Source organism: Lycium barbarum, chromosome 1, assembly GCF_019175385.1.
Source record: "Lycium barbarum isolate Lr01 chromosome 1, ASM1917538v2, whole genome shotgun sequence".
NCBI lineage: Eukaryota > Viridiplantae > Streptophyta > Magnoliopsida > Solanales > Solanaceae > Lycium > Lycium barbarum.
In genome coordinates this window covers 17844883-17858986 of record NC_083337.1, presented here as the reverse complement: position 1 = coordinate 17858986, position 14104 = coordinate 17844883, and the positions used below count along the sequence as shown (strand labels likewise).

Genomic DNA, 14104 nt, shown 5'->3' with positions numbered 1-14104 from the left:
CCTCTCCAGTACTTTGCCTGTGATGCACAACCATATGTTCAGCCATATCCTTACCAACAATGGTGTGCACCAGCTCCACAGGGTTCTTATCCCCCACAAGCATATCGACCTCGTACCAGCTCCATCTTTCGACCTAGGCCGGAATACAAGAAAGAGAGGCAACAGAGAAGGGAGGCCTCTGGAAAACTTCCCGGGCTATCAGTCCCAGTTCCAGAAGTTGATAAGGATGAATTGGTTAAAGGGACCCAGAACTTGTTTGCTGAGCATAATTTGATTGAAAGTGATAATGGTCCAAGTAATGCTTATGTGCAACTTAGTGGCTAAGATGACAGCTTTGCAGTTGGGAAGTTTCTCCTCTCCCCTCTAGGAAGGAGTCTTGGTCGTTTGTTTTGATGTTCTTTCTGTTATCCGTGTTATTCTAAGGTTGTAATCTAGAATTTTTTTTCTTGTTTTAATGTCCACAACCCTTCTATCATTTTGTTTAATAATAAAAAAAAAAGAAAAAAAATGAGTTTTTGTTTTGTCATTTCCTAGTATATTTTCTTTAATTTTTCTTTTGTATAGTTCTTTTTAGGCTGGTTCTATTGACATGACATGCATGCGGATATTTTTAGCCAGATCTTGAAGGCCAGTTTAATTATACGAGAAATGCACCCAAAGGATTGAAAATGGTAAAGAAAAACATGGGAGGAAATATTAGAGTGCTGAAACATTTTGAGAGTAAGCTGAAGTCTGGCTTGAATGAAACTAATACAATCACTTTGGGAATCATGAGAATGACACTAGTGTATAACAAATGTTGATCCCAAGTGATTTGAAGTGGGCCAATATCAAGAGAGGTCAAAAAAGCAAGTTCGCTCCAATTAACTTGAGTCATCCATTATAAAGAGATACCATATGATTTTCACTTCTCATTCTCGAATCGCATGATTTATACTTGATATTTTTAATGATTGGTATGACGAAGGCATTTCATTCTGCTATCTGAACATTGTGTCACCCTTTGCTAGCCCTTTTGAGCCTTAGTTTTATTTTCTTTCGTATCCCTCTTTTGGAATCAAAGTACAGTACAAAAAAAGAGTCGGAAGAGAAAAAGTGAAAAGGTAAGGAGAAAGTCAAAATGAAGAGAAAAGAGTTGAAAGAAAAAAAAAGAGCAAAAAAAAAAAAAAAACACAAAACACAAAAAAAAAAAAAAACACGAAAGAAAAAAAAAACGAAGAGAAACACACAAGAAATGAGCTGTCTGAACTACGTTTGACCTGATTCTTGTCTCGGCAGGATACGTAGGCAGCCCTATTCTGGGGTTCGGTCCAACCTAAATAAGATTCGAAATTTCCTGTTTCAAAGAAACTGGGATAGAAGTTATTTTTCCTTTTGAGTCGATTCCAAAAGTTGTAAGTCTCACCCCTATTATTTTTGTGTTGTCTTCGAGCCTCCACGCTATCCTTTTTTTTTCAACCCTATCCAAAGCCACGTTACAACCAAAGAAAAGACCTTCAGATCAATCATTGAGAATGTCAAGGCTGAGCACGCTATGAGTACAAAATATTTGCTAACGAGCATCACCTGTCTGCGTAAGCATAAGGGAAGTGGAAGAAGAGAATGAAAATGAGAGAGTCTTACTGGTGAAAGCCTTCACAGGCACCATAAGGCAATGAAAATTTGGGAGAAATGAAAATGAGAGTCTCTCACTGGTGAAAACCTTCACAGGCACCATAAGTCGACGGTGAGTTGAGAGAATGAAAATAAGTCGACGGTGAGTTGAGAGAATGAAAATGAGAGAGTCTTACCGGTGAAAACCTTCACAGGCACCATAAGGCGACGGTGAGTTGAGGGAATGAAAATGAGAGAGTCTTATTGGTGAAAACCCTCATGGGCACCGTAAGGCGATGGTAAGATGAGAGACAAATAAAAGAGAGAGGTTTAGTGATGGAAACACTTCGGAGCGCCACTAGCCGAATGAGAGTCTTGAGCCTATTGAATAGGTTGGGATATGAAGCCTTGATTTTAAAACAAGTTGTGAGAGCACAACAGGAGTTAAAGAATAGATTGGTTGAACAGATTAGGCCGCTCAATCCAAAATGCATGTAATGACCATTGGAGCCAGCGATCACATTCAGATAAGTGTTTTCTTTCCTTTTCTCCTAATAAGGGACATTTCCACTTCTACATCTTTTTACTTCTTTTGTTTTGTTTCGTTGAGTCGTCCATGTAGAACGGGTGGAGAAAGGATTTCAAAACTTGCTACCAGCTTTTCTAATTGCGAAGCAAAACATCTGGCTAGCACATGAAGGTAACATAATTCAGTCGGCTTAAGGTACTCAACCAGCTGTCGACCGTTAATAGGTTCTGGATTCAGTGAAATACAAGGTTCAATAAAGTTTGAGTTAACAGATATTATGAAACAAGAGATGTATGGGCTGGTGTTGAAGTTACTTCTGAGACATTTTGGCAACCATGTTTGAGTCAGTAAATACCGTGGGTCAACAGGATGCGATAACTGTCTAAAAGCGGAGCCAAACAAGATGAGTGCAAAAGCAGTTGCTTTCACAGCCAAGCCACAAACCAACCACCATGCTTTTAAACTCACAAATTTTCTTTGTTTGAAACAGGAATGGGTGTTATCTTCAAATCAGAGGCTTCAGAGCCCGAATATTCGAAGGGCGCATTTCCTCAAATTGCCAACACCAAAGGCAATGGCACAACATAGTGCAAACTGGGGCAGAAAATTTTGTTCGTATTGTTTGTCTTTGATGATGTGCAGGACCCGCCTGAAGAATGGGAAATAAGTCAGGACCCGCCTGAAGAATGGGAAATAAGTCAGGACCCGCCTGAAGAATGGGAAGCAAGTCAGGACCCGCCTGAAGAATGGGAGCAAGTCAGGACCCGCCTGAAGAATGGGAAGAAAGCCAGGACCCGCCTGAAGAATGGGAAGCCAGGACCCGCCTGAAGAATGGGAAGCAAGCCAGGACCCACCTGAAGAATGGGAAGCAAGCCAGGACCCGCCTGAAGAATGGGAAGCAAGCCAGGACCCGTCTGAAGAATGGGAAGCAAGCCAGGACCCGCCTGAAGAATGGGAAGCAAGCCAGGACCCGCCTGAAGAATGGGAAGCAAGTTAGGACCCCCCTGAAGAATGGGAAGCAAGTCAGGACCCGCCTGAAGAATAGGAAGCAAGTCAGGACCCGCCTGAAGAATGGGAAGCAAGTCAGGACCCGCCTGAAGAATGGGAAGCAAGTCAGGACCCGCCTGAAGAATGGGAAGCAAGTCAGGACCCGCCTGAAGAATGGGAAGCAAGTCAGGACCCGCCTGAAGAATGGGAAGCAAGTCAGGACCCTTTTGAAGAATGGGATGATCAGGAACCCGCCTGGAGAATAGGGCTACCTTTCAATTTCAAGTTCAGGAACCCGCTTGGATAATAGGGACATCTTTCAATTTCAAGTTCAGGAGCCCGCCTGAAGAATAGGGTGTACTTTCAGTTAGAAGTAGCAGGAGCCCGCCTGAATAATAGGGTCAACATTCAATTGCTTTTCAATTTCAAGCTCAGGAGCCCGCCTGAAGAATGGGGTGTACTTTGAGTTGGTTTCAAGTTCAGTCAGAAGCAACAGGAGTCCCGCCTGGAGAATAAGGATGGCTTTAAATTTTAAGTTCAGAAACAAGCATGAAGATCCAAGTCGAGATTCAAGAGAAGCTGCATAGATAGAGTCTTGTACTTGTATTTTCTTTTTAGTTTTTTTTTTCTTCATTTTGATGTAATAACAAGAGCCGCGGACCGGAACCTCGACAAGACCTCAATCGACTCCCCCAACTCAGTATGTTCATCACCCATCTTACCTCTTGAACTACACGAGACCTGATTCCCTTATAACCCGGGATATGTAGGATGCCCAAGACCAGGGCTCGGTCACATTTTGTTCCATTCCTTTCTCTTCCTTCAAATAAAGGTCGGGTCCAAATTTGTCTCGTTGTCTACGTCTTTGTCTGAGAACGCTTCGCGTCCCCAACCAAAGAGGGACATGTTGTAGACACGTAATTTTTGACCCTCCCGGGACGTTTTCATTGTCTTATTGATTAATTTTCTTTTAGTCTAATCTTGGATTTTAACTATTATTTCATTTTTAGTAGGTTTGTCTGTGAAAATGAAAAAAAAAAGGGACAAAAAATATTCGCTATTTTTCAAGGCGTAAGTTTTGTGTTTAAAAGAAAGAAAAATCACAAAAAATAGGTTTCTTTTAATCTAGTCTTTCTAAGTTAATTTTATCTTTTGGATTTTTCGTTAGTCTATTTATTTAATTTTTTCTTAGTTTTGGTTTAAAAATAGTTGATTAATATATTTATTTTGGTATTTATATATCCTTTTGATGGAAAAGAAAAATAAAAATGGAACCAATGATAGCCCGCCACTTGGCAAAATTTCACCCTATCCACACAAAAAAGCACAATCCATTTTGGGAAGGGAATATTCCTTTCATCCTTCAAGATATTTTTATTCATGTCGGCATTTTGGAAAAAGAAAAAAGGAACAACACACTTAAAACTAGGGCTGTTCACGGTTTTGGTTAAAACCAAAACCAAAACCAAACCGAAAATTTAACCAAACCGAATAAAAAAACCGACATTTGGTTTGGTTTGGTTTGATTTGGTTTTAAATTTTAAAAACCGATAATATTTGGTTTGGTTATGGTTATATTAAAAAATAACCGAATAAATAACCGAACCAAACCGATAAATTATATACATAAATTTTATAATTATTTATATGTATAATATTAGTTTTTCATAAATAATTATAAATATTTTATACCTTTTAATCATTAATTTGATTTTTGGTCTACTTATTTCACATAATTATTTAAGGCCCATGTTTTTAAGAATATGTCCAAGCCCATGTCTTTAAGTCTTTTAACTCTTTAAGTGTTAAGTGTAAACCTACTAACAGAAGCTCACGTTAGAGTCTAATGTCTTTAACTTAAAATTTTAGCCTTTCTTTGTTAGTCATTTGATTTTAGGTTGTTTCTTCTTTTTTTCCCGAATTTATACCTTTATTTTTTCTTGTCTGAATGGGTCCTAAACTTCTAATATTTTTCATATGAAAAGGACAGCGGTTGTAGATTTGGAGGTTCCTATAAAAGATATTTCAGTAACAACAGCATTTGCTGCAACTCAAGCACATGGTAATGCCCTAATACTTCTTCCGTGGGTAATCCTCCTAAAAGGCAGAAAAGAACAACTCTTTGTAGTCGAGACCCTAGCCCTGGGGATAATGATAGAAAAACATATGAAGTTTGAGATCATTACACAAGGTGTTTTTAATAAAATGGGAGAATTGAGGACAAAATGCAAGTATTGCCCCAAAGTTTGGGATCATTACACAAAGTTTTTTTATTTCATATATTTTCATTTTAATTTTAGGTAATCTTTATGTTTAATTAATATGTATGTTTGTAACAACAACTAAAAGCTCCTATGCTCTACTTTATTTCCAGGTATGTATATTAAGATGACAAAAATGGAGCAGTTAGTTTTTAGCTCTATATGTAATAGTTTAGCAACTTTGGGTAACTTGAGTATGACATTATTACTAATAGTGAAAATATTTCTATGATGTATGTTCCACCTTAAACGATAAATAAAAGTTATCGTTTGAACAAAAAAAAAGACATGTTTTTTTCAACTTTTTAATGTTTTACTGATAAGTCTCATGGCTGCTAGTCATAAACCGAAAAATCCAACCAAACCGAACCAAACCGACAATAACCAAACCAGTGGTTATTATTTTATTTGGTTTGGTTATGGTTTTAGACATTTAAAAACCGACTAAATTGGTTTGGTTATGGTTTTAATCAATAACCGACCCAAACCGAACCATGAACACCCCTACTTAAAACCCTAACCTAGATACCATATAAATATCTAATTATAGAAACCTAGGGACCTACACATCAAATCAGCCGCAACATAGAGCAACAAAAAAAATGAATGGTTCATTCGTTATCGCTAGCAAACACCAATAGGAACACCTTTTGTTTTTAATCCTCTGTTTTCTCTTTAATCCCAAATCAACTATTAACACTTGGTTCACACGGAGCAGACGAGGTTGAGGTTTCCAGCAAGTTTCCGGTCAAAGCTCCGACTAAAAGATATTTGTTTAATCAAAATTTATCGCCTCAAAGGTGCCATTTTTATCTTGTCTTTCACTTCTTGCTATTACTGCCTTTGATAGTTGAATAAATTTGGTTATGAAGATTCCTTTTCTGTTTGTGATATTTTGGAAGTAATAAGTTCTTTCTTAACTAGGGCTAAGAAATATGTTTAATTTCAGTTCTTCCTCTCCGTATGAACATGGCCTGGTGTGTTCTTTTTTTTAGTTTGAAATAGATTAATATGTTTGACAGTTGACATTTTGGGTTTTAGCTTAAAACATTCAAGTTATGAGAACAATTATTGTCCCAGAAAATTACAACAAAAAAAAATGGGGTTTAAAGTTTCGTTGCTAAGGTCTTTTAAACTTCATGAATGGACGTTGGTTTTGGATTGAAGAGCATGGGTTTAAATAAGTGAGATTTCTTTGGTTTTCTAAGGCTAGAGGCTCTTCTTGTATGTTCTCCAAAATACTAAACAATAATAAATCAATATGTAGGTTCATGCATTAATTCTTCACTGTTAGTAGGCTAAGGAAATAGCTTTATTAAATCATGGTCAAAGCATGAGTTTTTTTTTGTGATAATGACTATAAACGTTTAAAAGTATCATTTGTTCAATTTTACAAAATAATAAAAAAAATACACCTGTTTTTTTAGTATTTTTATTTGTTGAAATTCGAAAGCTTATTTTCATTTAGAAAGTAAATTGTCTATATATGGTTGAATGCCTTCATGTTAAATTGCTCCAATTTCGGTAAAAGGCATTTTTTCTGTTCCTTTTGATTATGGAGGATTATAATGTGTTTTGAATTTAATGTTTGGGTGTAATAATTATAGGATCCTTACTTGGATAGATATTCAAATTCACTTTTTTTTTTTAAATACTAGTTAATGGCTGGCTGATTAATATGTAATTGTAAATTCAATCCTCTTTTAAAAGAAAGCTTCAGTTGAATGAATAGTTTAGAAATTAACGTGTTAGTCTTGAAAACTAAATTTGCATACTTGACTTTGTTATTTACTGTTTTGCTTCCACGTTTCTTATGAAATTATTGGATATTTAGTCTAATTTATTGGGTACATCTCACATATTAATCGACAAGGGCGACGGGAATCATCTTGACCGTGTAACAGTGAGCCTAGGTGAAAGTGTAAGGCTCAAACAAATTAATTAATTAATTGTGAGATGAGCGAGATGGGGCGCGAATTATTTTAAACCCCGTTGTCAAGAATAAAAGAAAAGAGCGGAAAAACCAATTGTAAGGGAGCGAGATGAGTTGCGAATTTATTCAAAACCCGTTGTCAAAGAGTGAAAAAGGACTAAAAAAAATATAACCAAATAATAATATTAAGTCTCGAATTTCAGAGACAAATAATTGCATTTAACGCTAGATGAGCTTTAGGCGCGTTTTAAGATGTTTGTTTCGACTAAGAATGCGGCTACACATCTTATTCCGAGACACCCTAATAACTCAAGGATGCGGTTACGTACCTTGGCCGAACTCTTTTTAATAATTAATTTTGTTTCGAGTAAGAATGCAGTTATGCATCTTATTTTGAGAAGCTTAAAAGATCCGGAATGCGGTTACGCATCCGAGTTAAGACAAAAAAAAGAAGTAAAAAGTTTAATAACTAAAAGTACGAGCAAATCAAGGCTCAGATACATAATATGTCCAAAGATTAGTTTAAGCTAAGTATAAGTCGATAAAGTGACCGTGCTAGAACCACGGGACTCGGGGAATGCCTAACACCTTCTCCCCGGTCAACAGAATTCCTTACCCGGTCTTCTGTTTTCGCGGACCATAATAAAAGAGTCATTTCCTTTTGATTAGGGATTCATAAGGTGGCTTGGAACACCAAAACTCAATTCCAAGTGATGACTCTGTAAATAAAATAATCCATTTTCAAAACCGTCACTTCAAATGGAAAAACCCTTTAATAATAAAAACTTGCGCGTTTATAGCGCGTGGGCGCAAAAAAAGGGTGTGACAAAATAAACACAAATTTATTATGTTAAATAATAGTAAGCTAACTAAAATAAAGTTATAATGGTTATATTCATGTTTTCAAAACAACATTACTAAGAAACGGAGAAGCGTGTACTCTTAACAGGAAAGCTTAGATCTAATTCAATTAATTTAAACAAAAATAGTGAATTTAACAGGTAGTCAACTCTATGGTTGACTTTAAATGAGACATTAAATTGTTTCAATTTGGCAAAGTAATTATTAATCAGATAGAATTGAGAAGCAATTAGTAAGTTTAGATTTAATTCAATCAATCTATATATAATATAAAGCTAGACATAGACAAGGTGATGTGGCACATCTCTATGGCCAGCATTCCTATTTATCTTTTTTCTCCTTTTTTGGTATTGTTTCCTTCATTTCTCTACATTATCTATTAACTAATTATATTAATAAAAGGCTCATAAATAAAAGTTGAATTTATATCCCTTTAAAATAGTCAGCCCACGTAGCAATAAAGCCCAATAAATTCTCAGATTCAGCCCATGATTCAACCCACGTTGTAGTAGTATTTACTGATACATTAAATTTGCTTGCAATAAAGCCCTTAAGCGGTTTTCCTTCCAAAGTCAACTTCATGTTTCATTTGTTGGAACTTGAAAGTCCTTTAAATCAATGATAAGGTCTTTTTGTCACACTATTTTGGTCACAATGGTCAAAATGGAGTAAATTCATATGACTATTTAAGTCAAATTTAATAATTTATGCTTACTTAATGTCATTTCTATCTTTTCTTCTCAAAATTTATTTTAATTTAAAATTGTACAATAGAGGTTATGATAATTTTTACATAAGTGTACCCAAATTTGGATTAAATTGGTGTGGCAATTTAGCAACTCTCTGTAAATGAATTTTTCATTTACCAATTGCTTCTTCCAAGTGAAACTGCATACACATGTATTTCAGCAGATGCATTGGTTGACATTCCCCAGAAATAATTGTTGGCGTATGGTGCATAGGTATTTTCACCTTTTGGTAGTCCATATGTTTATTTTCATTCTCAGGAAGATCTTTTAAATTTAATAGTTTATGACAGTGAAAAGCTTTACCAAGTTTCTACATCGATTATGAAACATAAGCACTTCTTTCTATACTAGTCTTGTACACTCTCTATTACCAAGTATTATGTTAATCTATTTTACCGACGAAATTGAACGCTGTATGAGAATTCGATTAGCCTTGGCACTTTCTCACCAAATCAGTGTAAGTTCACTCTTTGCTTATGTACATTCATGTTAATGTTGTAGATTTTTGGTGGAGAAATTTAACATCCTTGGACAATATACTTTGATGAATCACTTGTAATGCGTATTAATCACTGATATTTACATTGACACTACATTCCTCTGCATCTTGATACTATATGTTTGCCCTATATATAGACTGTAAGTGATTTTTGCATGCTATTACTTGCTCTGACTTGGTTTTTATTGAATTTTAAGCGTGTCGTACTCTTTTTTTCTCAGAGTTGGATACTGATCGGGATAATTTGACGTTCAAGATGTGGGATGCCATTATTCCTAAGAAATATGAAGAGTTGATGAGTTTGGATATGATTTTCATTGACGAAAAGGTACTAATACACGATTCTTATGCTTTTATGGATAAATTATTTACTTTTAATTTTCAAAACACTTATTGTGAGGAGGAATTGGGTATCGGCAATTGGAAAAAAAAAATCAATTTTTCCTCTATATTTAATTCCATGTTCCTAATTGTTTGCTTATATGTCCTTCCCGAGATGGCATATATAACTCATGACGTTTAAAATGTGAAAGGTCAATATATTTACCATAGCTGATCATTACGTATAACAATTACATGGCCATATATTTATAAAAGAACCACTTCAAATCCTGTCAGTAGTTTGCGAAAGACAACCTTTGAAAGATAAAAATTTGGACGATGTGAAGATGTCTTTTTTAAATTAAACAAGACTCATGACAGGCATCATCTTTTTGCATCAACTTCACAGAAACTTTTGAAAATATGTTTTTGAGACAAGTTTGGTGCATACTTACGAACTGATATCTACATATTTCTATAGTGAGTCTAGAAAAATGTGTACATATTTTGCAACTTTCCCTTATTATATGTTTGTTTGCAACAAATTTTTGATATGCGGAAAGTAAATTACAACCACAAACAAAATATGTTGAAACATAGATTTTATTGATGAATATTGCGGGTACAAGATTTGTTTACTCCCTTGATTCTTCTCTCCTAATATTTCTCCGTAATTTGAGGGCTGTTAGTAGCTTGTTTCTCGAACGTAGGATGATTTGGATTTGGACTTTCTTGGGATGTATTTGATCTCCATGAAAGGATATTGTGGATCTTCTTGAAGTATTTGGTTGTCAAGAAATATCCGGCCACATATTGACCTCTTCTTGAATACCCATGAGTTTATGGGATTTATGAGATCCCTCTTCAAGTGAATATGTGTCCTTTATATAGGCATAATCTAGGGTTTAGGGTAGAGCAGTCTCCAAGAAACCCTAACACATATTGGGCTCAACTTGTAAAGTCCCACAAAATTTTGATGTCTACAAATGCCCCCTACTTCAAGGTTTGTTGGGTTATAGGCTTGCCGAAACTCGAAGACGAGACTTGAAGTATCTATAAAAATGGAGCTTCTATATTTCACTGCAGATTTGATTTGTAAGAGAAGAGATGAAGGGCAGAACTGGTCCCACTGGGCGTGCCAATTTGCTTACAACAAATTTGTAGACATCGAACTTTTGTGAGACTCTACAAGTTGAGCACAATATGTGTTAGGGTTTCTTGGAGAGTACTCTACGCCAAACTCTAGACGACCCTCGAATTACAGAAAAATATTAGGAGAAAAGAATCAAGGGAATAAATAGATTTGTACCCGTGATGTGCCGCGGATTTGTGGCACATTCGATGCCTTTTTACTATGAATTTTGGTTGTTTTCAAGTAAGTGTGGTTCTCGTTAATATGTTTTGTTGTGTTTTAGGAAAACAATGGCCCAAAAGCAAAAAGCAAAGAACAAAAGAAAAATTGGCCAGAAATGAAGAATCGACGGTCCGTCGATCAGCCGACGAACAGTCCTTTGAAGCGTCGATAAGCTCGATTTTCCAGTGATGACAAAGTTGAAGACGACAAAGGACGGAGGCATCGACAAAGCGTCGAACTGATTGACGGTTCGTTGTTTGTGTCGTCAAGCAGGATCTCTCAAAAAAAGGAGAAAAAGACAGAATACTCGATGAAGCGTCAAACTGGTCGACGGCACCGTCGAATGGGACACATTACTGAAGGTACAAAGGACGGAGAAATCGACGGATCGTTGAACGATCGACGGTCCGTCGATCTTGCTATCGGGGGCACTTTTGTCAGTTTCTGCTGTGCGTTTTTGGAGCCTATTTAAAGAACATTTTAGGTTTTTCTTTGCATCCAGATTTTTATTGTAACCACTTAAAAAGTTCATTTGGTGGGTGAGCATTGAATACTCTCCTTTTGAAGCTTAATGAAGACAACAAGATTTCATTTTCCATCATCTTTATTACACTTTGTAAGCTTTATGTCTCATTTATTGCTTCCTACTTTTAAGACCATAATGTGTGAGTAGTTTCTTTAATCAAAGTTGTGGACCCAAATGATGGGTGCTATGTAATGGGTATCTAACACTGTATATATATATATATAATGAGTTGTGATGTGTTTTATTATTTCTCGTATTCATTGTTCTATAAGTGGTAGCAAACACTTGTTTATGCACAAACCCTAGTTTATTTGAAAAGATGAACTAAGGTGTGATTTGAAATAATATAACAAGGACTCGGCGCGCTAACTCTCGTTTAATGAACTTGCTTAGGGATAAGATGAGTTCTACTTGACATATTTAATCAACCTTATTTATAACTTTTTTGCATTTGGGAAAATCATGAAAAAAAAATACTTTCTAACTATTGGAAAATATTAGAAAGTGTATTAGAGATTAAGTGCATACATAACCTTGACCCATTAGAAATATATCATATTGACACCCATAGCATAACATCTAATCATCTCGGGGACACAACTTTGGTTCTCAAAATCTAAAACAAATTCTAAACACTTCAAAATAGATGTTCCAAACCAAATCTCTTTTTAAAACATTCGGAATAGGATTAAAGCCTTTAAAGACTAGAATCGCATACAATTAGTATCCTTTTCTCTCCATATTTCCTGTGGGATTCGACCCCAACCTTGTTTGGGTTACTATATTTGACAACGTCCGCTTTACGCCATTAATAGGTGTAATTTGAGCGTATCAACTTTTGGCGCCGTTGCCGGGGAATACGGTTTAGAAATTACTGATTGTGCGTACTCTTCTTTAAAACTTTTTCTATTCCATTACACCTTGTTTGCTGTTGTGGTGAACCAGGTGAACATGGCTGGAAGATAGAATCGCAATCAGGGAAACCAAGGTGGACTCCAAGTGAACCCACCTGCACCAGAAGAGGATGAGGAGGAGAATATATTTGCGAAATTCATCAATGAGGCTGATTATGCTTCTGCTGTGGTCACTTCTAAGACTGGAAATGCTACGTTCAAAATTGATAGTTCTATCTATCAGCTGCTGAAACTTGAAGGTTATTTCCGAAATTCTTTGGAGGATTGTCCACTTCGATATTTGAAGAACTTCGTGCATGTGTGTGCTCAACAATCCCAAGGTGCTATTTCTGTTGATGCACTGCGGTTACAAGTCTTCAAATATTCCTTGGCTGGCCAAGCAAGGGAATGGTATGAAAAGCTTCCCAGCAATTCTATCCATACCTGGAACGAGCTAGCCAACACATTTCTGAAGAAGTGGTTCCCACCAAGCAAAAAGGCTGAACTTTGAGATAAGATCTTTGAGTTCAAACAGCTCCCGGGGGAACAATTATATTCGGCATGGGAGCGGTTCAAGTATTATCTAGCTCAATCTCCAACTCACGGGTTTCCAGATGCTATTCTCATGGAGAAATTGTACAAGGGCTTAGATACAATGAATCAGATCGCTGTCAATACTGCCGCAGGAGGATGCTTCATGGACAAGTCATTTATCGTTATCACTCGTTTGCTTGATAAACTCACCACCCACAATCAAGTTTGGAATTCAACTGATAGTGAGAGTCTCTCTTATGGTAGTCCATCACTAGCTACCGTTGCAAAAGAAAACCATGAGAGAGATCATGCCTTTGCTCAATGGCAAACCACGGTGGATCTATTATCAAAGAAGTTGGCAGAAAAGGATGCACAAGGGGTAAAAGTTGTTGAGGAGTTACCACCTCATCCACAGGGCATGTATCAAGTCCCTGAGGGGGTGTACCAAGATGGGCAACAACAGTATGAAGATGCTAATTATATCAACAACTCGCAAGGGGGCTATCAAAGGCAAAACTATCAAGGACCGGGTCATCACCCATGGCAAAAGCCTCAACACCAATTTCAAGGGAACAATTATAGCATAAATGATCAGGGAAATCCAAATCAAGGGAATTACAATAACAATAGTTATGGCAACAAGAGCTCGAGCCCCTACATTCCACCAAGGGGGCAAGCATCAAATTCCCAACAGTGGAGAGACAATTCAGCTAGCAACTCTGCTAGTAATGCGCCTAATGATTCTGCGGAGCTGAAAAGTATGATGCATAAAATGCTAATGAATCAGGACAGAACAGAGAGCACAATCAAGGGAATGTCTCAGGTTCAACTATCTCATTCAGCTTCCATTCAGAAGCTTGAATTGTAATTCAGAGACCTTTCCAGAGAAGTGCATACTCCTCAACGTGGACAACTACCAAGTGATACAGTTCCAAATCTGAAAGGTAATGGGGTAAACTCTGTGGAGCATATAGCTGCTATTAGCACTCGAAGTGGAAAAATACTTCAAGGTGCTGAGAAAAAGGTGATTGATCTCGAGCCAATTGTTGAAGAAGAAGCGCAGC

General features: G+C 36.6%; 1 long non-coding RNA gene and 1 other non-coding gene across 2 annotated transcripts; one reads left to right on the top strand and one right to left on the bottom strand.

The window, feature by feature from the left end:
* Window positions 1–5971: 5971 nt before the first annotated feature.
* Window positions 5972–11816, top strand: LOC132632370 (uncharacterized). The gene is made up of 3 exons (XR_009579365.1): window positions 5972–6170; window positions 9634–9740; window positions 11149–11816. It is a non-coding gene; the product is annotated as an uncharacterized LOC132632370 (long non-coding RNA).
* A 1192-nt stretch (window positions 11817–13008) lies between these two features.
* On the bottom strand, window positions 13009–13115 carry LOC132619126 (small nucleolar RNA R71). Its single transcript, XR_009574524.1, has one exon. It is a non-coding gene; the product is annotated as a small nucleolar RNA R71 (small nucleolar RNA).
* Window positions 13116–14104: the final 989 nt, after the last annotated feature.